At 37.6% G+C, this 26,525-nt stretch overlaps 1 protein-coding gene across 2 annotated transcripts in view; it reads right to left on the reverse strand.

The window, feature by feature from the left end:
• The window catches only part of LOC126966731 (luciferin 4-monooxygenase-like), a 59,309-nt gene extending 40,273 nt beyond the window's left edge, over positions 1 to 19,036 (reverse strand). Inside the window, exon 1 of one of the 2 annotated variants that reach the window (XM_050811009.1) lies at positions 18,904 to 19,036. The gene's annotated coding sequence lies outside the window, so the exon portion shown is untranslated. Of the gene's footprint in view, positions 1 to 13,643; positions 13,904 to 18,903 lie in introns of those variants that run through there. The other variant, XM_050811000.1, reaches the window with a different exon arrangement.
• Between the last annotated feature and the right edge of the window lie 7,489 nt (positions 19,037 to 26,525).

Genomic DNA, 26,525 nt, shown 5'->3' on the forward strand with positions numbered 1-26,525 from the left:
GTAAAAGACCTCATACCACAAGAGATGATAAATGGCTTTATTGTATCTTCTATATATGTTCTTGCATTTGAGCGAGTGTTTGAACCGAAACTGACCCACTGGGTACTGGATACTGTTATTTTTTAAGAAAATAAGGGACGAGACGTGCAGGACGGACATGATGGCAATTGATACGCCCTGCCCATTACAATGTAGTAACGCTCAGAATTTTTTAAAAATCTAAATATTCTGAGCGGCACTACAACTGCGTTCATCACTTTGAGACATAAGTTGTCAAGTCTCATTTGCCCAGTAATTTCACTAGCTAGCTATTTCTATCCTTACAAACCTTCCAATTCCTCTACATTCATTACTCTTTTCTTGCGTGCTCGCCAGTACCGGGTGCTTCGAACCTTCGGCGCCGTAGTGGTACCTACCCATAACCTAGCCGGCATCCGGTGCAAAGGAGCCTGCTACTGTTACATTCAGAATAGGTGGATGAAGCAAGGAGCTAAATAATGATAAGACTGGTGAAACAAGAAAGGTTTTTAAAGTGACAACGCTGATTTACGCTCATAAGGGCATCTCGACTTGACTAAGGCCTAGGCCAAGACTTGACTAATCTATAGAACCTACTTAGAGTTTGCTAAGACTTTATTTACATAAAATTTAGGCGGGTGTGATGAAACGAACTGAACTTTGCAATGGGCTGTCTTAGCTTATGCTCACACTGACCTGTATAAATACCACTGGACAGGCTGTTCCATATGTTTGAATTTTGTCCAGAGAACTAATTTTGACGTATAATACGAATGGCTGCCAAGGAACGTACAATACTCTGAAGTAATTTTATATTTTGAATAAATTTCGTTCGTTTTCCGTTATTCATACTTCAATAATCAACGTAATAGAGTACACATTTTTTTTGTAAATCTCTTCCTATGTTGTCCACTAGGTTGTCATCACTTGTTTTAGTACCGCAGACATGTGCTACATAGACAACAGCGCCAAAATATAGGCGAATATCAAACAAACACAAAAGCACTTTGACACCCGCCAGTCCAGTGGTATATACCACTATATAGAAGAGGCCAGTGTTAAGCTCACTACAATTTCAGCTGTCAAATAAGTATAAAAATGAAATTAGAGAATTATGCTAAGCTAGCACTCAGCTAAGTTTCACGTAAGTAAAGTCTGAGTGAAGGCTAAGTACGCTCTATAGATCTTAGAGCACTTTCGCACTACGTCCGATCCGAATCCGATCCGTATCCGTGAAAATACTGCCCGTAGTAGTCGTAGAACCATTTCGAAAAAGAAATCGGATGACGGAAGCCGGATCTAGTGCGTAAACTACCATTGAAATAGTTCAACGACCACATCGGTCGGTCTAAAATAATTCTATTCTGTATTTTAATTGCCTTGACGCGTCGTCTTAGAAATACTTTTTTCTTTCTTAACGCAAAGGTTAGTATATTAGGTACATCTAGGCGTTTTAATGAGTAAAACTGAAGATTAAAAAAAATAGTGAAATAACTGGTCTTGCATAATCATGCTCCGTGATGTTTGAGAAAACTTAGTTTTTCCATTGATGACATTTAAGTGTCGGAGTGGAACCAAGATTGCAGTACCTATTCAAAATTTTTCAGTTTCGACCCATCTAATTTAATATTGACCTACACATTGACCTAATTTTATACCAGAAACCAGTGTGTAGACAGCTCAATAAACGTACTTACCTTAGAAGTATAGAAAGCGCGATAGAGTATGTAATCTGGAGTAATTGAACATAATGTAGCTTACGGCCGGCTGTCCAGTTTACACGAAACTTATTTAAACTTTTGAGCAATCCTACGACATATTTCAAAAAATATTGAGTGGTGATTTGGGGAAATACCATGAACATGTAGTTTTTAAACAAAATGTTAATGTGATGAATGAAATTAATAACTTGCAAGAAAATGAAAATACTGGTTGCTCGTTTAAATAATTTACTGCGAGGCCTGCTCGGTTCGCTGCAGCAAGACCGATGATGATGATGAAAATAAAATTTTTGATTAAAGTGTAAATATGATGGATGTAATTAATGACTTTTGAGGTGATAAAAATACTCGATGAGCAAATTAATTAAAATTATTTTTTAAGTTAAAATAATTTAATGCGCGGGCTATTTACTATTTTGCAGCCTGATTCAACTCTATTATTCATTAACAAAGCTCACATAGTTATCTTCGAATTACAGGCCAGTCCGCTAATGATATACCATTATCTAGTATTCAGTTCTGTCGAATGTAATTTACATTATATCAATTCTTAATGTGTTTGTGCGGGAATCATTGACAAAGATATTTTGTTTCATTATACAAGTATTTATTTAAAATTTGTTGATTTTAGTTGTTCAATGGCTGTTCCTAATATACTATCTACAGATAGAGATATATTACTCTCAGTAATTACATGTCAATAATCTGAAGCTGTGCCAACGTACTCGATAAGTCATTCCTATCGCCTTATATTGGGACACGTGAATTGCAATTTCCATACATCCTTCTATCGCTGGTAAGCTATACATAGTCCCATTGACAGACAGCGTGAACGGATAGGGTGAGTTACCGTCGATAAGTTTATTGGGACAGAAAAGCCAACGATAGTTACGATTTTTATCTCAAGTAGGCCACAACCGGTTAAAGACTGAATATTGGGAACATAGTCCGTGAATTGGTTTGTTATAGTTACAAATAATTCAAAAGTTCCGGTAGATATTTGCGGTTATTGTTGTTGTAACCCTACTTATAAAACTAATAAAAGATGCGAAGATAGTCCTTTTTAGGTTGTCGTCACGAATGACACTACAGGTCCTTTTTTGCAACCTACCTGTGGGCAGATTTCCGGATGATCTAGATGCCGTTGCTGACTTCGTTGCTGATGTAGTGCCGTTGCGTCGTTAAACTAGTTTGGATGGCTCAAATTGATGTATGGCTGGATAGGTCAAATGGCACAAAGATGCAAGCATTGGTGAACTTAAAAAACATTAAAATGATCGCTCAGAGATCTTCCAAAGAGGTTATTGTTGAGATGAAATCGAAGCACATTGGCCGAATAGGCAAGACACTTGGATACCTTGTTTCGGGACCTCATGTGTTCCTGTGACTTGCCAAGATTATCTGAAGATATTCTGTCAGCTTGCCATTCCTTTACTATACAGGGTCAATGACGATCTGACCCACGAAGCGAATGAGAGAGAAAAAGCTTAGACCAATAATTCCATCCGAATTAATCGGAATTGATGCTCTAGTAATTTGCACGAATCATCATGCTTAAGTTTCCTAATAGAATAGCAACTCGTCAGCTGATCCAAAGCCAAACCAGTAGCTATACCTTGTACCTAGGTCATATTGACCTGTTAATCCGCATAAGAATTTCAGTAGACAATTTGAAAATCGCAGTAAGAAGGTTAAATATTGTTTTACATCTTCAACAGCCCTTGATTTACTTAAAAATTTGAACATTAACGACGACCGACGGATCTGATGTCAACAACTACCTAATACTTGCTCTCGTAAATATAATTGTTTTTGAATAATATTATCAATCAAAAAATTATACCTTCTTCAGTCAGTGTAGTCTTCGTGTTTCATAAGTAATTATTATGCACACAGCTTTTATAAGGATTACTAGAAAATGTTAAGTGTAAACACTTGTAATAAATATGTGAAGAAAACTATTTAGCCCATAACATTTCAACAACAATTAAATTAACACTTATCGAACATCTCACGCAGTGTAACATTACGAACTAAAGGGGCATAAAGCAAATGTAAACACAGAACTACAAGAACAAAGGAGGTACTTATAAAATAAACATACTTAAAGTAATTGTGGCTGAATGGCAGATGACCACGACGTTGTTATTTATTTATAGAATGGTTTTTTCCAATATGCCTATAATTGCAGAACAAATAGATAGAGAGACTGTGATAAAATAATTATAATTAATAAGTATAATATGAGTATATTGTTATGTTTACAACAGTGCTATAAATTTAGAATGGAGTCGATTGCCGATACTATAAATGATTGTAAAATAGTTAATACAAATAATATATAGACACATAACTAATATAGTCATAATGTTATACAGTTCACAATATTATTATGACTTGCCGTGGACAGGCCTGTTTCACTCCCTGTGTTGGTATATATATCGTAAGTAGGTGCGGCGGCCTCTGCACAGTAGGCCAGCTAGTAGGGACTAACAGCGAGCAGTGAAGCACGCGTGAGATTTCTTGTCACCTACTTCACCGATCCGAACGATATTTTAAAAATGGAGAAACACAAATTAAGCAAATTCAAATTCAATGATAGTAGCCTATTATTTTCTACAAGTAGGTTTGACTATTACTATCTGCAACTAATGTAGGTTTAACAACGAATGAATATTGCTTTAAAATTATGGTTACATACCTATTTATATTATAGAAAAAACTCAGCTATTTTTAAAAAATTACCTCTTACTAGGTAGATACAGTTTTAGGTAAAGAAGTCAAATCTAATGTCGTCAGAAGAGGTAAGAGTCACGCTATAGAAAGAGAAGCAACTTCCAGGTGAATAAGAATGGCGGTTAGTAGCGCCGTGCGATCTAAATTACACCTTATTGTATGACCGCAAGATTCCCTTTTTCCTTAAATGATTTCGCGGAGTGAGATTCCGTACTTGTAGTATTATAATATATTTATTGAATTAGGCGTTACTTTGCGGAAATCCATAATTATACAAATGATTTAAGTGTTCTTTAGTGTTAATTCCGCCAATATTTGTTTTTAAAACAATTCGACACGTGTTTCGCCTCTACACGAGGCATCCTCAGGACGTGTTGTCTCGCCAAAATCTGGCAAGAGCCTGAATCAAATGAGCCGACGCATTATATGACACGCTGTGATTGGTCGGCTGTGGTGACGTATTACCCCCCGAAGAGACACGTAACAAAGGTGATGGGACTAAATTTGTTTGTTCATTCAACAATGTTAACATGTTATTTTTGTGTTTTATTATTTCTAATTGCTCTAACACATTTAAGCGAAATCCTTTTTCGCATGTATGTAAAATATTAAAATTATTGTTGTTTCCGAGTGAGTGACCTGTATCAATTAAATGTTTCGCGAAGTGTGATTTTTCGGGATGATTATTCCTAAATGTGGCAATATGTTCCTTTAATCTAATTTCGAAATTTCGACCTGTTTGACCTATATATACCCCGTTACAAGTGTCACCACTTAATTTATAAACGCCGGATTTTTCGGAATTATTTAATCGATCTTTGCCATTACATATTCGACTGACATTGTGATTCGTTCGGAAGGACACATTAATATTGTTTTTCCTAAATATTTTAGCTATTTTATCCGATATTGGACCAATATATGTCAAACTACCCACATATTTGGTATTTAATTGTGGTAGGACGGGATAAAGTTCTGAATTAATTAAATGTTTTTGTTTATTTTTAATTAATTTGTTCACTAACTGTTTTGAATACCGGTTTCCAACGGCTATAGAGCTTCGAAGATCAACTCGACGACTGATGTAGTCGAATGGTTAGTGACCCTAGATACTAAGCTAGAGGTCCCGCGTGCGAATCCCGGTAGGTGCAATGATTTATATGATGAATATGGATGTTTGTTTCCGAGTCATGTATGTTGTAAGTATATAAGTAAGTATATTGTATTAAATATATCGTTGGTCAAGATAATTTGTGTAAAAGTGTGTCAATATTATAAAAAAAAAAACTCCACAAACTAGAGGATTGCATAATTTAACAGTGAGTCTTTTTAGTCATTCACTTTTCCGTCAAGATCAGGTACCAAATAAAATAAAACTGAGTAAGAAATATCAAGTGAAGAGTTAGTAAACCATCAGCTACTAGCTTATGGTTATAAGAATGAAATTCCCTTATGAAAATAAGGGACGAGACGAGCAGGAAGTTCAGTTCATGGTAATTGATACGCCCTGCCCGTTACAATGCAGTGCCGCTTAGGATTATTGAAAAACCCAATAATTCAAACTACAATTGCGCAGACATAAGACGTCTAATTTGCCCAGTAATTTTACTAGCTACGCCGCCCTTCAGACCGAAACACAGTAATGCTTATACATTAGTACTTCACGGCAGAAATCGGCGCCGTTGTGGTACCCATAGTCTAGCCGATATCCTGTACCAAGGAGCCTCCCACTGGTAATGAAGAGCTACCTCGATTTCTTCGGGTTTCCATCGTCAGATTCTGACCAGGGAACCCGAAGAAATGATGTGAGGGCGTGATGACCATGGGACCACCTATGAATTAGTTTTATTTACTTTATTTGGAAAACAAACAGAACATTAAAACTATTTAAACAAAAGAAAACCATATAATATTATAGTTTTCAAAAGAATTTCTCCAAATTTGCTCTTCAAGAACTCAAGGGTTTATATTTTTATCTTCAAGTAATAATATTTAAAAAAATAAGACATTCCTCGATTTTTTTTTAAATTGGTTAAAAGACATATCAGTGAATATGTTGAACACTTGCACAATATTCAATCTAAATCATATTAAAATACTGAGGTTGTACATCTAGGTATATATTACTTATTTCATAATTACGTAATTTTAAAATGATCGTGATAATAAGCAAGTTGCTGAGATGAATTTACACATCAATAGACTTATGTTTAGTGACGAAATTAATAAGGTACTACTAACAATTTTTTTCTTTATTATATTATACTAGCAGATGCCTGCGACTTCGTCCGCGCATAATTTCCGAAAATAAAGATGACTTGGAATGTTATTAACTGGGAATCTGCCAGATTCATAGACCGCAACATTGAATATAATCTATCAATAAACAATAGTATAATTCAATCTCAGCAGGAAGTTGCTATTGCTTTTGAGATTTTATTTCTGAGATTCCAGTTTCTATCACAACACTCTTGTCTCCTCCACCAGTGTTGCTGATTCACTTCTCCTGGAAAATGTTAGAGAATATCAACAAAGTTTCAATTTTAGTTTTGTTAGCCCTGGAGAAATAATTACAACTTTTAAATTTCTAGACATGAAAAAACTGCTGATATATGGGGCATTTCTGTTAAAATAATAATTTCAATAATTGATATCGTAGCACCATATCTTGCAATAGTCTTTAATAATTGTATTAATCCTGACTTCTGTGATTTATCTAACGCTTTGATTGTATTCAACATTAATCGCTGGACAGGAAGCTATGTCACTATGGCATAAAAGGAACTGCGCTCGATCTTCTGATTAAAAAGTTATTAAGACAATTAACTGACATAGATACGGCGCGACTGTTATACTTTAGTTATTTCCATAGTATTATGTCGTATGGTATATTGCTATGGGGCAACGTTGCCGAAATTAACATCTTGACTGTTGCTTCTCAATATATTCTTGATAATGTAATGTATGTTCATAGGCACGTAAGTGAATTTGCTAGAAACTAACATAACCATAATGTTAACACCAGAAACAGACATAAACTTATAATGCCTACTACTCGGCTAAGTCGAGTTAGTAAGTCTTTTGTGGGGCGGTGTATGCTTTTATAACAAGATCCCAGAAAATGTTCAAAACAAAAGTATTACGTTATTCAAAAGAATTGTTAATACACGTTTGTGTGGTAAACATAAATTACTTTCTTAATTATACCACAGATTGAGAATGGAGCGACCGCCCTCAGGCTATTAAATAATAAGTTTAATTGTACAATATTACTTTGTAAACATATTTTTTCGATGAAAAAAGCCCGCTGAGTTTGTTGCACTTATTTTTCTCAGGTCTGAGACATTCGTTTAGGAATGGGTGGTAGTTTTTGAATTTCAATAAGTGATGTCTCATCCTATTTTGAATAAAAATATTTGAATTTGAATATCCAGGGAATCCTAGGGATAAAGACTGTTGGCTTCGATCACATGTTTATGCAAGGTCTTGACCTGAAGTCTGGTTCCATTGCAAAGTTATGGAGGGCTTAGATTGCACATTAAAATAATTGGAGCGTCAACTTTGAGGTGTAGGATGTGAGGTGGTATTCCTGGTGGCTCAAGAGTGTGCAGAAACTCTATAGGATAATGCACAGATTCATCGACGTCCAATACAGTGTCAAAAGCGTCATATTTTATTTGAACTAACTAAAAATGGTTAATACTGTTATCTGAGTCGTTTCTTGGAGAAAGAATACCTCTTTCTCAGCCATGCAGCGCAATTTACTCCAGATTGAACAATATAGGGGTAGATTCTGTCCGCTAAGCTAGTCAGATCTCTAACAACATGACCAAGATTACTGGAAATGTTTATTTTACATCCCTCCTCCAAAACGTTTCCATCACCAATGTGAGCAACAAATTGGAGAACTACTCCGTCTTTGAATCATGTTGACGATAGACACCCATATCTACTTTTAAGGACAAAATATTAACTTTAGGGCATAGAACTGGTGACTTAAGGCAACCCTTTTCTTCATCTGCCCTTGACCCTCGTGAGACAACAGGCAACGTCTGTCTGAAGTCACCAGCCAATAGTACCGTGAATCCAAATCCCATAAGTCGGCTACAATTCCTTATATCTTGGAGAGTCCTATTTAGAGTTTCAATGCATTTCTTATGGGCCATAGTATACTCATCCCATACAATAATTTTGGCATCTCGTAGCACGTGTTCAGGTTCAAAGGTAATTTGAAAGCAGAATGAGCCGTCTTGACTTCATCAAGCAATCCCTATTTTAAAGCTAAATGACTAAGTGTAACAATATTTACTACTTACTTTTACTTTAATTATATAGGTACCTATACAAAAAATACCACTACGGTCGAACTTCATAAGACTTTCATCCAATAATCCAAACCCAATTTCACCCCCTTAGGAGAGTTTTCGTAAAATATGTTCTTAGCAGATACCTACTACTCCCTAAAAAGACCAACCAAACTTCAATTTAATAATAATCAAAACTTTCCCATACTAAATTTCATCCCCTATTTAACCACCCTTAAGGGGAGATTTCCCAAAATAACGATAGGTACAGATTTCATTATTTATAGCGAGTAACCTAAATTTCGATTTTTACGTCTTTAACTTCAAAATATACGACTTTCATACAACCTTCTACGCCCTCCCACTTCACCCCCTTAGTGGAGGAGTTTCGCAAATCCGTTTCTTAGCTGACACCTATGTCCTAGAAAGAACTTACCTTCCAAATTCCAAGTTTGTAGGCTTTGTAAGTTCTGAGATTTCGTGATGAGGAAATTACCGGTGGAAATCTCTTTTATATCTATATACAGGATGTCCCAAAGTTATGGGACATGAAGGGAAAGTACCTTAAATATCGAAGATAGGCTATTTTACTGAAAGAAGACTTTTTGTTATTTTTAAAATTTAGTAATTCTGCATTCAAACATTTTCTTCAACTTTTAAAATACTATGTTACTTAAGAAGAGTTATTAGTTTTTGGCCATTCTTTCGAGTGGCATCACAAGAGTAGGGGTGTTCATTTTTTACATTTAAGTCGGTTCGATTCCCATACGAGGCAAGTAATTTTTAGAAAATCTTTGAATGCAGAATAACTAACTTTTAAAAATAACATAAAGTCTTCTTTCAGTAAAATAGCTTATCTTCGATATTTAAGGTACTTTCCCTTCATGTCCCATAACTTTGGGACAGCCTGTATATAAAAAAAAAGTCGTGTTAGTTATACCATTTATAACTCAAGAACGGCTAGACCATTTTTTTTGTTGTTTGATTTTTTAGGTTTCTCTTAGTCCGGAATAGGACAATAAGTAATAAAATATCGAAAAAATCACAAAAAAAAATATTATTATAAAAACATTTATTTTCTCATACATTTTGTATGGATTGACATTTTCATGACATCTCGAGAATAGAAAGAATTCAATGAAGTTTTTTGTTAGTTTCACGCTACATGAGTAATAAAATACAACTGACAGTGTACGTCATGTTATTCAAGTTTACTGGTGGGTGCAATGACCTAATTTAACATTCTATACATAAGATGCATAGAATGTCATTGGGTGAGTGTGTTTGTTTCGAGTTTCTATTAGCTTATTGTGCCATCTTACATAGACGTAATGCAACTAGGATTCGAAACATTGCGAATTGGATGGACGAAGAACAAGAAATTGTAGGTAAAAAGCACCGCGTTAGTATGGGCTCGACGTTGTGTTTTTTTCTGAATCACAAGAGCAAAGCGAGGCAGCCAGTAAACCTCAGAGATCAACAACTAGATAATTTTCGACTCACAAGAAGAAATTTATGAAGTATTGATTTGAATCGAGAGCAGCGTTTCGATACGATTGCAGTACTGATTACCACTTGAATACTAGAGTTCACATTGGGTCAATGGACGTTGTTTGCAAGTTTTCCGTAGAAACACCAGGATTGTGCTGCCTTAGTGGGAAACTACACTCTCCTCTTCTTTATCCTAGCAACTATCCCATTTTAGTTGGGGTCGGCTCTCCTAATCAGTCTTCGCCAGGACGTTCTGTCCTGGGTCGTCTGCGGATCTATTTGGGTTTTTTGTAGATCTTTGTCTATTACTGATTTCCATGTTAATCGGGGTCTTCCGCGTCCTCTTGGTCCGGTGTTAATATCAAGCACTCTCTTGGTCATATGATCTTTTGGGCGCCTCATGACATGCCCATACCACCTCAATCTAGTCTCCAACAGCTTTTCTGGGATTGGCCAAACTCTAAAGGTGCCGCGAATGTGCTCATTCCTCACTTTGTTCAAGTGAGTGACGCCACCAGACCATCTGAGCATTTTCATCTCGGCGACATGCATCCTGTGTTCCTGCTGCTTTTTGAGCGGCCAGCATTCCGAGCCGTACATTAGTGCTGGTCTTACGGCAGTTTTGTAGACTTTGCCTTTTATTGGTATGGGCATTTTAGAGTCACACAGCACACCTGTTAGCTCCCTCCATTTCATCCAGCCAGTGTTAATGCGGTTGGAGACGTCGAGCTCTATGGTGCCGTCGCTCGTCAGGATAGAGCCAAGGTATTTAAAGAACTCTACCCTTTTGAGTGGGGTTTTCTTGAGTTGTATGGTGCCATGTGTTGAGTTGGAGAAGCTACAGTGCATATACACAGTCTTCTGTCTGCTAACTCTCAGTCCAGCATTTTCCAAAGCACTGCGCCATTGTTCTAGTGTGGTCTGTAGCTCCTCCGCGTCTTCACTAATGAGCGCTATGTCATCTGCGTACAAGATGTTCCATGGGGGCTTTTTCTGAAAGTCTGCTGTAATGTGGCTCATCACTAAGTTAAAGAGTAATGGGCTGAGAGCTGAACCTTGATGCACGCCGACTTCCACGTCAAATTGGTCACTCAGACCGGCGGGGCTGCGCACCTTAGTTTTCATTTCTCTGTACACCGAAATAAAGCAAATTGTAACTGTTCCGCAATAGAATACGTAGAAAAATACAAATATTTAGGATTAGTTATTGATAAGAACTATAATTTAAAATTACATATTGACGCGCTATGCATAAAATTGAGAGCTATTTTAAGCAAATATTATCAGCTAAGGTACGTAAATAATAAACAAACACTTCGCACTGTGTACTATGCGCTAGTTGATTCGCTTATCAACTACGCTGTTGGTGTGTATGGTCGTACCTACAATACATATACTAAAGAGGTATATATCTTGCAAACCAGATTTATAAAATATTTGGTAAGCAAAAAAGATAAAAATAATTGTAAAGGTGATTATCGAAAACTATATTCACTAACTAAAATACTACCTGTTGATTTAAAAACCAAATTCCAAATAGCAATAGATTTTTATTTTAACGATAGTCTGAAAGTTCCTATAAAAAATAAATATAACTCCAGAAGCGTGAGGGAGGGAAAGTTAATGGTTCCAAAGATTAAAAATTACTACGGCAAAAGATTGAATGAATATGTGGTGCCAGTCATATACAACGAGATACAACGAGATAGTGTTCCCAAACTAAATAAAAATGCAGTTAAATTTAAGATGAAAAATGCGCTGTTGAATAGCATTGAATAACTCTCACTGAATGTTGTTCAATGTTATTCAACAATAACAAGATACAACAATAGATTTAGTAAATGTTTTCTTTTGTCTAATTTGAATAATTCTAATAATGTTTAGTTGTAAGTCCTAATAGTTTAGATTATAGTACGTAGTAGTTAAGTATGTACACATAATTAAATGTTTTTTAAGCGCATTAACTTGCCAACAAACTGTTGAAGTTTGGCAAGATATATTAATAAGTTAAAAGTGTACTTATTTAATTTAAAAATTAATAAAAAAAAAATGTCCATCACCAGTTGTACGAGCCATTCTGGTACGTTCTGAGCTCGCAAGGACTGCCAAATGAGATCTCAGGGGACGCGGTTGAAGGCCTTTTCTAAATCTATGAAGACCATATATAGATCTTGTTTATTCTCCATAAGGACTCGTATTGTGTGGATAGCGTCGATGGTAAACTTACAATTGAAATGAAATGAAATGAAATGAAATTTTATTTGCAGGAAACATTGTACTTAAGATGTTAACAATACAATGGATAATCAATTATGTTTCGTCAATTGATATGCAAAATATGTTACAAAATTGTCTAAACACTACTCGTACTGTTATACCGAAACATGTCGGATTTCACAATGATATCAATAATATTTATAAAATGAAATTTTTAGATATTATAATATGAGACGTAAATAACTTAATAATTCATTTAGTACCTATGTAATATTATAATATTAACAAATTCAATGTCATAAAAGTATATTAATTTACATATATTATTATCAAATAGACTAATTCATTTTGTATTGAAAAATTCATTTAAACTATAGAAGCACTTATTTGTTAACTACTGATGCAGTCTTCTTTTAAAAACTTTGAACAGTAAATCTTTCAATTCATTGGGCAATTTATTATATATTTTCACAGACATGCTGTAACAATTTCTACTAAAAGATGCAGTTCTACAGAAGGGCATTATGAATTTATTTGGATACCTTGTGTTTAAAACCTTCTGGCTTTTTTTTGTATAGATATCACACATATGTTTTTGAACAAATAGGCTTATTTCATAAATGTATAGGCATGGCAGCGATAGAATTTTCAATTTTTTAAATAGCGGTCGACAAGAATCTAGGGGGCCGGCTCCACAAACCGCCCTGATACACTTCTTCTGTCCAATAAATAAATGCCCTATGCTCACCGAGTTGCTCCATATGACCAATCCATATCTTAAAGCTGAAACCACCAATGCATGATACGCCATTAGCACTGTTTTTTCACCTATTGTTTTTGATACGCGTTTGAGGACAAATACATGTTGGTTAATTTTTTTGCTAATTTTGTCAACATGTGACTTGTAGGACAAGTTGCTGTCTAAAGAAATTCCAAGAAAATTTACAAGTTGTGCTTCTTTTATATTCTCATTATGATAATTAACATTAATATCTTTTCCTTTCCCATTCTTATTATAATACTGCTGATGATGCGAGGGAGTCAAAATGGGGTGCGGTGTAATGCTAGATGTCCAGGTTAAGTGAGGTTGCGGGTAATCTAGTTTGGCCTGTTGACAATCAATAAACATAAAACGCCAAGTGGCTGAAGTACTCACCTGATACTGGTCAGCCCTTTCCTCAGACAAGCACTTCACTTGGCACTACGATGATGCGAAAAAAGTAGTATAAAAAACCACGTGCGACAATGATGCTCGAATGCGTAACGCGGCGCGTGCGTGGTCAGCGGTGTCCACTCGAACAAGGTCAATCGGTAAGTGTCGCGTTGTAAGCGGCCAGAGAGTCGTTCAGCGCCCGATGCGAAGACCAGGGTGATGCCAATTGCTCGGATTGTACATCAGCCCCCCAGATGGCGCTATATGCTATTGAATGCGAACAACAACGGCGCAAACATACTCCCCGGCTTGGAAATCCATGGGATTTTCAAAGGAAAAACGCGGGTAAGGAAAAGGTGTAAGAAAGTAGGAGAGGGTTATGATCAGAAAATTTGGCATGAACATACTAATATTTAAAAATGCGGTGCGTAATATATAATATGAGATGCGGTGATGCGTTAAATTAAATGCGAATACAAAAAAAATGCTTAAGAATCTATGTTATTAATAAATGTAATAGTTACTGAAAAAAAATTATTGTGATGGAAGCGGACACAACTTAACTACTGGACGCTTAAAAGTTCCAGTAGCAGTGCGTACTAATGCAACGCGAACAACTCCGTCTTTTCCGGGGAATACTTGTTCAATAATACCCGTAGGCCAGCGCAATGGTGGTGTATTATCTTGGTGAATGAGAACAAGGGTACCTGGCTGAATTGGTCTATCTGGAGTGTTCCATTTTTGTCTATGTTGCAATGTGTGTAGATAATCTACATGCCACCGTTTCCAATAACTATGAACTAAACTATCTAAGAGTCTCTTTCTGTTCGAGAGACTCATAGATTCGTCCATTTCATATGTGGGCAGAGACTGTAAAGGTGTCGTGTTTAAAAAATGTGCGGGAGTTAGAATAGTATGTGGTTCATCCGATATTAAGCAGAGTGGGCGCGAATTTAAGAGACATTCAATTTGCACTAGTAAAGTCAAAAATTCTTCATAACATGACAACTGTTGACGTGTTGTGGTAGTTTTTTCATAAAATGAAGTATATAAACAATGATGCGTAACAATTTTTTCCAAGAAGAAATTCTATGCGATAATTCCAGAACCGGCGAATTGTTATTATTAACTGTAGCAGTCAGAGTAACTGTACTTTTAAACTCGGGAACTATACCATCAATACGTGATGGTTCAAATGGCACTATAGGCCAGTCCGTTGTCGGACGGCGCATCCATGGAGGACCATACCACCAAAGCGGGTGATTTATTAATTGAGAGGGTAATAAACCTCTTGATAGGCAATCACTTGGATTTTGTGACCCATCTATGTGAAAAAAGCGTTCAGGCGAAAGAATATCTTGTATTTTACTGACTCGGTTGGCAACAAATACTTGCCACCGATGTGGAGATGAATGAATCCAAGACAATGCGATTGTGGAGTCAGAGAAAACATTGATTTCGTCTATAGAATAGCGGTCATGTAATGCAGAATGCACTTGTTTCACAAGCTCAGATGCAAGCAATGCGGCACATAATTCAAGCCTTGCTAAAGTAATTGTTTTAAGAGGAGCCACCTTTGATTTGGCGCAAACAAAATGTATGGAAACTTCATGATTTGGATGTGTTACATGCAAAAATAATACGCAGCCGTATGCTTTGCTACTAGCGTCCCCAAAGGCGAGCATGCGCACAGTACAGCCAGCTGCGACACCTAAGTGGCGTGGTATTTGCAAGTTAGCCAATAATGATAATTCATTTTTAAATTTAATAAAACGTTCGGTTATAGTTTCCGGTTGTTCCTGATCCCATTCTACTTTTGCAAGCCAAAGTTCTTGTATCAAAAGTTTTGAGTATAATATGACAGGTGCAACAATAGTTGAAAGTATCGCCCGTTTAGTACTGCCTACAGATGTTGAGGATATAGTAAACGTGAAGGTATCGGTAGTAGGTATCCACTTCAAGCCTAACACCTTTAAATTACTATTGTCATCGCTGAACTCAATCGACGCGCGGTGTGACTCCGGTAAGTGTGTGAGAAGAACGTGCGAGTTACTTGCCCACTTTACAAAATTAAATCCTCCGGATTTGAATAACGCGCGTAACTCGTCCGCAAAGCGTATACCGTCGTCAACAGAGTGTACTGAGGTGGTCAGATCGTCCATGAATAGTTCCTGTGTAGCAACTTCAGCAGCGAGAGGAAAGTGTTCACGTTCATCCTCTGCGAGCTGTCGTACAGTCCGCATAGCTAAGTACGGATTAGAGCGAAGGCCAAAAGCCACTGAATTAAATTGAAAAATGCGATTTGGTTCGTTATCAGCGAAGCGGTATAAAATTTTTTGATATTTACGATCATTTTCTGACAAAAAATTCTTAAATACATTTGTTTTATATCTGCGTTTAAAGCGATTTTAAAATAACGAAACCTTAAAAGAAGTGTAAATAAATCTGCCTGCAAGTTAGGCCCAATATGCAATAAGTCATTAAGCGATACGCCAGAATCGGTTTTAGCACTTGCGTCTAAAACTATGCGAGTTTTTGTTGTCGATTTATCTGGCCGAAAAATAGCGTGATGCGGAATAAAGTAGCCGTCAGATATAGCGTTTAAAGAATAGGGAATTTCTGATAAGTATCCATTTTCAATATAATCTACAATAACTTCATTGTAGGCTTTACGTAAAGCGGGAAACGCATGGAATCTTCGTTCCAACGCGGTCAAACGACGTTAAGCGTAAATAAAAGAATTACCTAATAACTTAGGATCGCTCTTAAAAGGAAGCGAAACGATATAGCGACCACAAGAACTTCTTGCGACCATTGATTTAAAAATCTGCTCACATTCCTTATTTTCAGGACTTATATTATTAACAGAAGGCGCTTGCTCCAGCTGCCAAAAATTTACTAAAATGTTATTTAAATTATTTACTAAAGGGCCGAAGGACCAGACTATATCGTTAGAATGAGTGGAAGGTATTTCCCCCATAACAATATAGCCAAGCGTTGTTTCAAGCGCGTGGGGTGCTGAGCAAATGACACTGGACGAGTGAGCAGAGCGACCGAGCGGTGGTGGTATAACTTTTCCGCCCAATAATATAAAAGCGAACATCTGAGCACCGAGAATGGCGTCTATATTTCCGGGCGCGTTCCAAGATTCATCAGCGAGCGATAAATGTTCGAAATAATGTACAGTCGACTTGTCAATCGTGTGCGCCAGTAACGGTTCAGTTATATTATCTACAACTAAAAGAATTAAATTGTATTGAGCGTCTGAAACACGTGACTGTATTGTAAGCGAAACGTAACCTTTAATAGGAGTGGAAATAGACCCTAATGTCTTAATCGATGAATTTATGAGAGGTTTAACATCTAAATTTAATCTAATGCAAGAAGCGCGCGTGATAATATTATTTTGCGAGGCGCTATCAATTAAGCACCTTATAGTACTTTTTCGACCACCAGTCACAACATATACTTGCGCGGTTGGTAAAATAGATAAAGTGTCAAAGCTATGCAAATGACGTAATGCGACGTTACTATTAGCCGAATGCATGCAGAGCGACTGCGCACCATCCTCATGCGGCCGCTCAGCTGTACTGGACGAGCCTACAGCTGTGTGATGTTCCGTATGTAACAGCGGTTGCGGAACCGGTTTTTTGTTAACAAAATGGATTAATGAGTGGTGCTTCTTATTACACTGCTTGTAAGTATTTTTTGAATTACAATTAATCGCCATATGTTTTGAACTTAAACAATTAATACATAACTTATTATTTTTAATATAATTGAAGCGTTCATTAACTAATAGTTTTATAAAATCCGGGCATTGATATATATGAGAATGTTTTGCGGTTTTACATAAATTGCAAGTGTTGTTGTCATTGTGTATTATTGCAAAGGTATGAGAATTATGCGATGGTTTAGAAACGGTTCCGCGAGATCTTTGAACGTTCGATATATTATTTGGTCGACTGGTGTTGGTTGTTCGTTCTAGAACCTTAACGTGGTATCTTATGAAATCAACTAAGTCGGCACTCGCTGGAATATCTTTTTTAATGGATGATTCAAAGCGTTGTACTAAATTTGTATCTAATTTCTTAAGCGCGAGATGAAGAAAAATAAAATCTGTTAAATCTGAAATTTCTAATTGTTTTAATGCGGACATAGACGCATGAAACTTTTCAACAAAACTATTGAAGTGGGAGGGGGTCTCAGATGCATACCTAATGTCGAGTATGTTATTTAAATATATAGTACCAAATGCTCGCTTGTCTTGGTATTTATCAACTAACGACTGCCATATTGTCGAATAGTTGTGTTCATTAGGCATGATACCTGCAAAAATGTTAAGCGCGGTTCCACTTAGCTTGACTACCAAATATTGCTCTCGTTGCGAATCATTGAGTTGCTTATTATTATGAACGTTTGTGCTAAAACTGTGATAAAAGAGAGGCCAGCTTTCGGGTTGTCCTGAAAAACTAACCAAGTCAAGTGGTGGTAGGCGGCAATCATTATTAACCGAATTAGATTTATCCGGTTCAACTTGATGACGACGAGATTGTAATAACTCATTCCGAGTTTGCTGTACAACAGAAAATAATGTTTGAAATGCGGTCCAATTGTTAAAATTCAATTCAAATTTTGGGTTTTGTTCCAATAATAAAGCGTTATGTTGGTCACATAGATCGTTAAATTCGCTATATAATTTCTCAATATTCGCCGACGTGGCCACAATTTCTTGTGAACTTCGCGTATTTGTATAGATAGAAATCTTTTTTGCAGTACTATACAGTTCATTTATATGCGAAAATATTGCCTGTTTCTTACCAACTACAAGTTTGATTTTTGTTTCAAGCACCATATTGAAAATGTGTTGTAAACTTGTAATGTTTTTTTATGAAATGTATGTGTTTCGTTATGATACTGTTAGATTATGCGAAATTAATGAGTAACGTGTTTATTATTGAACAAATATTTATATAATAAACTAAAGTAAATAGCTAAATATATTAACACAATGCGAAGGTTGGAAATAGGTGTAAATTGCGAATCGATTCTAAGTTAGGTAAGCAAAAATAAAAGCAAATTAAATAGCAAAAGCTGCTGGTTCTATCCGGGTCGAATGGATCAAAAATTAATGATGATGCGAGGGAGTCAAAATGGGGTGCGGTGTAATGCTAGATGTCCAGGTTAAGTGAGGTTGCGGGTAATCTAGTTTGGCCTGTTCACAATCAATAAACATAAAACGCCAAGTGGCTGAAGTACTCACCTGATACTGGTCAGCCCTTTCCTCAGACAAGCACTTCACTTGGCACTACGATAATGCGAAAAAAGTAGTATAAAAAACCACGTGCGACAATGATGCTCGAATGCGTAACGCGGCGCGTACGTGGTCAGCGGTGTCCACTCGAACAAGGTCAATCGGTAAGTGTCGCGTTGTAAGCGGCCAGAGAGTCGTTCAGCGCCCGATGCGAAGACCAGGGTGATGCCAATTGCTCGGATTGTACATCAGCCCCCCAGATGGCGCTATATGCTATTGAATGCGAACAATAACGGCGCAAACAACTGCATATACATTGTTTTTTTATATTTACAGTCAGGTTATTTTCAGTAAGCCATTCAATTGTGTCCTTTATTGTTTTATTAATTTCTATATCATATGTCAATTCATTGTTACATTTAATTACAATAGAGATGTCATCAGCAAAAAGAGTACAGTTATTAGTAGTAATGCTAGGTAAGTCGTTTATGTAGATTATGAATAGAAGTGGACCCAATATACTTCCTTGTGGTATACCTTTTGTTTTAAGTCTAAGTTCTGATCGATAAGGTATTACTTCTTGTTTATTATTTAATTTAGCAATTTCAACGTATTGAGTACGGTTTGAAAGATAACTTTTAAGCCAGTCATTTGCTAGACCTCGAATACCATATTGAGCGCATTTATCTAATAGTTTTTCATGACGAACATTGTCAAAAGCTTTGCTCATATCAAAAAATACTGATGTTACTGGAATTTGTGTGTCCATGCATTCCGATATTTCTTTTACTAGCGAAAAACACGCTAAAGTTATTGATTTTCCTTTTTGGAAACCATTTTGTTCCTCCAAAATGATATTATGTTTTGTTAAAAAAGATGTTAATCGCTTGTGCAGTATCTTTTCAAACATTTTTGAGATAACAGGAATGAGTGTGATTGGTTGATAGTTGTTAACATCCTTTTTATCACCGGCTTTGAGTAAAGGTGTTACTTTTGACTTTTTTAAATTTGATGGGAACTTACCTTCTTCAAAAGATAGATTTATTAAGTAGGCTAGGACTGGAGCTAGTTCCTTTGCACATTCCTTCATTACCTTTGTTGCTATTTCATCGCAGCCCGTGGAATTTGAATTATTAAGTGACTTAATAACGGTTATTATCTCCATTTCATCAGTTGGCATTAAGAAAATATTTGAATTGTTATGTTTTAATTTATATATAGGTTTTTTATTTTTTACATTTTGACTTTGACTTTGTATGACTATATTTATAAAATAATTATTAAAAATAGTAGCAATCTGAGTTGGATTATTTATAATTTTATTTTCATAATTAATTTCATCGATAATTCCTACATTAGAGTTAGTTTTATTTTTAATCACATTCCACGACGCTTTGCATTTATTTTTCGAGTAAGGTATATATTTGTTGTTACTACTTCTCTGAGCTAGGTCTATAAACTTGTTGAGAATCTTTGAATAATTATTAAATTTGTTTTTGTTGGCAGGTATTTTATTCTTATAATATTGATACCTTAATTTTCTTTTTGTTGCACATGATTTTTTTATTCCTTTGGACAACCATTTTATTTTTGAATTTGAAATATTAATTTTATACTTAAGAAGAGGAAAACGTAAATGTATTGTAAAATTCATCAAAAGATTCGTCCAATTTCTGGGCGTCATACACGTCTATCTAGTTAAGACTTTTTATACAGTCCTTAAATTTGTTTAAGTTTTGATTACATAAATCTCTTTTGAAAATTAACTTATACGAAGGTGTTGAATTATTTATTTTTGTCGGTACTACTAAGAATTGTGCTGTGTCATGTTCCGACAGGCCTAACTGACGAATCTCCCCTGTGGCATTTTCTATATTACTAACAAAGAGGTCAATACAGGATTTTTGCCGAGTAGGTTCATTAATATGTTTAAAAAAATTATAATTTAGCAATAAATTAGTAAACTCCAGATTCGTTTTAGTATTTTTTATAGTGTCGATATTAAAATCACCAACAATCACAATATTACTGGTCTCCCAATATCTTAATTTGTGTAAAAGTAAAGCAAGCTTATTCAAAACTTCAGCAACGTTCGAATTCGGCGTCCTGAATAGACATATTACAATTAATTTGTGCTTTGGTATTCTTAAAACACAACATTCGAAAGAATATTCTACACATAGCTCATCCATGACATCAAATTTTACAGCCTCAATATAGTCTCTGACTAGAATGCAGACCCCACCACGCTTTTGCTTAAGTCTACAAAAAGCAGATACCATTGTATATCCATTCAACTTAATATTAGATCTGTTTTCTGCATTCACGAATGTTTCTGATAGACATATAACATCTACTACTTTTCCATTTTCAAAAAGTTCAGTTAGAGCTTTTTTTTTTTTGAGAGGAGGAAATATGGTTACGTATTTACGCCCCGGAGCGGGGCGTAATATGTCGGACTCGAGTGTCCGCGTAGGCGGACACCCCATACCGACTAAAACCTCCTCTGTGCTGTTAGCAGCCCTGGCTTTCACAGCGAAGTAGGACGTGGGCCGTGGAGGCCGCAAAGACTACGCAACAACAGTCGCGGGGCGTCTCCTAAGGAGACTCGAACCTCAGACCGGCTGTGTGCTTGTGGGAAGGAGAGAGAATGAAAATGAAGATGAAAGATGAAAAGGTGATAAGAACACACTCGCCGGCGAGTGTGGTGATGTTTTGTGTAATGTATGTAAGTGTGTATGTATGTGTTTATGATTGTATGTATGTATGTTTGTATGTATGTAAGTAGTAAATGTTTGTGTGCATGTATGTTTGTGTTTGTGTCTGTTTGTGGAGTGTGTTTGTGATTGTGTAAGTGTTGTATGTCAGTCCGTCAGTCAGTCCGTGTGTGAGTGAGTGTAGTGAAACGATTACAGGACGAGGACTAGCGTCTCGTTGGGTATCAAAACAATGTGTGGTGTATCTAGGGTGCGGGCCGCTGACCATCGTCAGAGTGACGAGTGCCAGTGGTTTGCGGTGGTTGACCGCGCCTACGCCTGCGAAGGCGGTGTGTCTGTGTCGGTGTTTGTGTGGGTGTCGCGTTCGCGATGGTGATGTCGTCATCCGGGTCTACCGTTACGTGTCTGGGACGTCTTATTGGGTTGAGACTATGGTGAAGGGGGGTGTACCCGCATGCCTTCCTAACCAATATGTTGGGATGGTTAGGCGCCTTGTCAAAGAAGCGTCGCGAGATCTCTTTAAAGTGTTGAGCTATGGTCGGAAGCTCTAGGTCGTGGTGAAGGTCAACGTTTCGGATGAACCACGGGGCTCCGGTTGCCATGCGCGTGAATTTATTTTGAACTACTTGCAAACGACGCAAGTAGCTCAGTCGGGTGTGCGCGAAAACGACGCTTGCGTATGACAGTATGGGCCGTACGATGGTTTTGTACAGCATCACTTTGTGTTTGAGCGGAAGTTTGCTTCGCCCACACACAAGTGGATAAAGGCGACTGAGGACAAATCGGGCTCTATTGCATACCGTATCAATATGTTTCTTGAAGTTCATATTGCTGTTGAACGTGACTCCTAAGTATTTGTCATCCTTCACCCACGGTATGGGTGTTTCATACAATTTAATGACGTCGATCGGTCGTTTTGTAGCGCGGATGCTGTTCGCGTTACCGAAGAGTACCGCTGCACTCTTGGTGGGGTTCACTTCAATCCGCCATTTTTTGAACCAGTTGCCTAGTTCATCGACGGCGGCTTGAAGCACTTTAATGTTCCTGCTCAAGGTTGAGCGGTTCAATAGAGCGGAGCCAAAGTAGAGTGCCGTATCGTCAGCGTACTGAGCGAGCTGGACACTCGGAAACTAGGGAATGTCGCTCGTGAAGAGCGAGAAAAGAGTGGGAGAGAGGACTGAACCCTGTGGCACGCCAGACCTGATGGGTCTAGGTGAGGATAGGGTGCCCTCTACTCGATATCGGAAGGAGCGATCAGTAAGGTAGGCTCGTATGATGCGCAAGAGCCTGTCTGGCACTCCCAGTTGATACAGCTTGAATTGCCATACCTTGTCGAATGCCTTCGCGACATCGAAAAACACGGCTGCCGTGGTAGCGTGAAGTTGACGCCGTACGAGAATGTACTCGGTGAGTCGGTGAGCCTGCTGGGGACACGAGTGAGCGGTTCTGAATCCGAACTGTATGTCGGGTATCAGGTTGAGCTCCGCGATGTAATGATTAAGACGCGCGAGAATTAATCTTTCGTAAAGTTTCCCGATCGAGTTAATTAAGCTAATAGGCCTATAGCTACTCGGATTCGCTTTAGGTTTATTGGGTTTTGGGATACCGATAACAATGGAATCCTTCCATTGTTCTGGGAACGCGCTATTAGCTTCACCTCTTCGTAAGAGGTGGGTTTTATTACATCGCCTGAAGGGCTCAGAGCGGAGCGACGTTCAACTTCACGATCAACTTCGTCAACTTGTGTCGGGTCGGCTGCTGCATTTGGAGAGCACTGACTCTCGAGACTATCGGCGAGGCATTCAGCCTTCTCATCGTCATCGAGCGGCGGCTGCAGTCCCGGTCTGTCCAAAGGAGGCATGACAGTGGGCGGCTCCTGTTTGAACGCGCGAAGCAGCTTCCAGAAAGCCACATGTGATGGCTTAAGGTTGCCGAGCAAGCGGTCCCAACGTTCGCCGCGGAGTTCCGCGATACGTTCCCGTACCACCCGCTGTAGGTAGCGGAGGTGGCGCCTATTCTGACGGATACCTATCGTAAAGTCTAGTGGCTCTGTGCTTCTGTGTGAGTAAGTTCCTGACCTCTGGAGGCAGGTTTAGGCGAAGCGGTTGCATCGTCGGAACCTGCCTGGAGCAGGCCTTGATCCTATTCTGTATATGTGACGTCACATGAGAGATAGCACTGTGAGCCGTGTCGACCGAGTCGATGACGTCCGGTATAAGGTCAAGGTCGTCGGACTTGATAGACTCGAGATCCTTTTCCAGCCGTTGCCAGTCTATCACTCTTTTCGTCGGTGGTTGAAGGTTAACCGGTGGGCCTAGATTTAGGACGACGGGCCGGTAATCTGACTCTAGTTCGTGAAAAACCTCGATTGAATTTACATTGAGCGTTACGTTTTTAAGTAACGCAACGTCTAGAATGTCGGGTCGGTGCGCGACGTTATCCGGATAACGTGTTGGTTCGTCGGGTGCTATTACTGAAAAGTTCAGCGTGTCTGTCAGCGAATCTAATAAGATTCCGTTTCTATTTGTGGCTCTACTGTTCCAGCTGGAGTGTTTGGCGTTAAGATCGCCGCCCACTATGACTGCGGCCCCGTGGCCGAGTAATGCTTCTATATCTGTGTCTAATACTTGTTTGTTGGGCGGAAGATAAGCTGAAATAACAGTGATCGGCTGGTGATTCGCCATACTGACTCGGATGGCAGAGGCCTCGATGTTAGTGAGGACCGGAGGATCTATAGGTATACAGTGTAGAGACCTTTTAAAATAAATGAGGGTACCGTCCATACGGGTGGTGCGATCATTTCTGACTTTTGACTTTGAAGTTGTAATTAGCGATACGCGGATCGCGTATACGTGGTTTTAGAAATGTCTCTTGCACTAAGAATAGGTCTAATTGATGTTCGTGAGCGAACTCCTTCACCAAGTATAGTTGACGCTTAAGGCCTTGGGCGTTAAAATACGCAATACGGAGCGTATGTGGTTTAACCCGTCCGCTTACGTAATTAGGCATCGCGAATGTTTTTATACTTTTGCCCTATAGCGGTGAGGGCTCGGAATATTTTGGCGTTGTCCGCCATAACTTGCAGGAGCGACGGCGGGTCGTCCCGGACAGCCTCGAGCCTGCTGGCCAGGGCTGTGATTTCATCTATGTCGAACAGCTCTGACAGCTCGAGCATGAAGGCAAAGGCGCTGCCGCCTTGGTTGCCTTCAGTTAGAGCTATGTTTAGTAGATATTTTTTACTTAAAACGCTTGCTATATTCTGATGCATTATATTAAGATAAAATTTGGACTCGAAAAAATGAATCGCTTTTGAGATCATTATTTTATTCTTTACTTTTTAGTTTGAAATAATATGGTATAGTACCTTTTATTATTTTACTATTGGTGATAGTTTTGGCAGACTGCGATATTTGAGCTTGATATTGACTGCCTTTCGCACTACGAGCCATGATAATTTTACTACCGGGTACTAAATATTTTTGCCAATAATACATTGAGTCGATAAGCTTATTTATTCTATAACAAAAATCATGAATGAAGTGTTTCTTGCCAGGGTACGATTTTGCTAAAGTCAAGTATGTACAATTTTTATAATTTGACATGACATTGACAAAGCCACATTGGTTTTCAGCCACACTGGTGATTAAATGGAGCCTTCTGCTAATTACTCTTTCCCAAATTTTAAGGGTGTGGGATATTAGTTTGATGGCTCTATAGTTTTCACATAGTCTTATGTCATCCTTATTTTTATAAAATGGCACAAGAAAGCTGTCACGCCGTGTAGCTGGTCTGTGATAATTCTGTTGAAGAAGTACGTGAGAAAGGATTCTCCGTGCTTTTTTTTCCAGAGCTCTGCTGGTATGTCATCGGGCCCAGTGGCCTTGTTATTTGCCATGAGTCCGATGGACGCTCTGACTTCGTCTGGAGTGACAACCAAAATTGGGCCTTCAGTTGGTGGTTTTTGATGAATTTTTCACTCGGGTAGGAAACTACACTCAAAAATACAATGTTTGTTTCCAAATGTCCTCATTTGGGGCAGACATTATCTAAGAACGACGATATAATCTGACATTCAGGGTATTAATTTATTATATTCTTACACACAATACAGTAGAAGCATAACATACCCACTATACTTATTCCTATGTATTATGTATGCTAATTCTAAAAATAAGTGTTTACAAATCAGTAATACGGACTTTGCTTTTGATTTTGTAGATACAAGGACAGATTCACCATCGAATTGGATCATTGCAATCTCTCGAAGATGCACACCATAAATTTTAACAATTATATTTCATGGGCACCATGAAGGAACAACGACATGAAGAGATCAATGCAGCAATAATAATAGCAATTCTTCATGATCTGCAGCAACTACTTCATGAACATTTTGCATGTCGAGTTAGCCCGCAAATCTTTAATTTCCGATCCGTCTTGCATTCCCCATGACCATTAACAAATCTCAAGGCCAATTCTTGAAAATTTGTGGTCTGAATCAAGAAAATCCATTTCCCATGGTCAATCTATATATATATATATATATATAAGAGATTTCCACACTTTTATGAAATAATATATGTAATTCAACACGATACATAAATTGGATGCGGCACCTTACTAACTAATTTGTTATATTACAGTAATGTTAAATACTCTATTGATTGAAAATAGTGGCCGTTGAGTTTCTTGTATATTCTTCTCACGAGCTCAACTTTTTCCAAAATATATATATGCAAAATTCAGTAATTTAAAAGAAATATTTGTAGTGACGATTCAAAAGCACTTAGTTTAAGCGTAATTGAATAAATTTTATTGGACTTTGACTTTGATAATATTAAAATATAGTTCTTTCTCAAACTTATGTAATTTAATTTTAATTAAAACATATTACTTATATTCGTGCACAAGTTT

Source organism: Leptidea sinapis, chromosome 1 (genome assembly GCF_905404315.1).
Source record: "Leptidea sinapis chromosome 1, ilLepSina1.1, whole genome shotgun sequence".
NCBI classification, from domain to species: Eukaryota; Metazoa; Arthropoda; class Insecta; order Lepidoptera; family Pieridae; genus Leptidea; species Leptidea sinapis.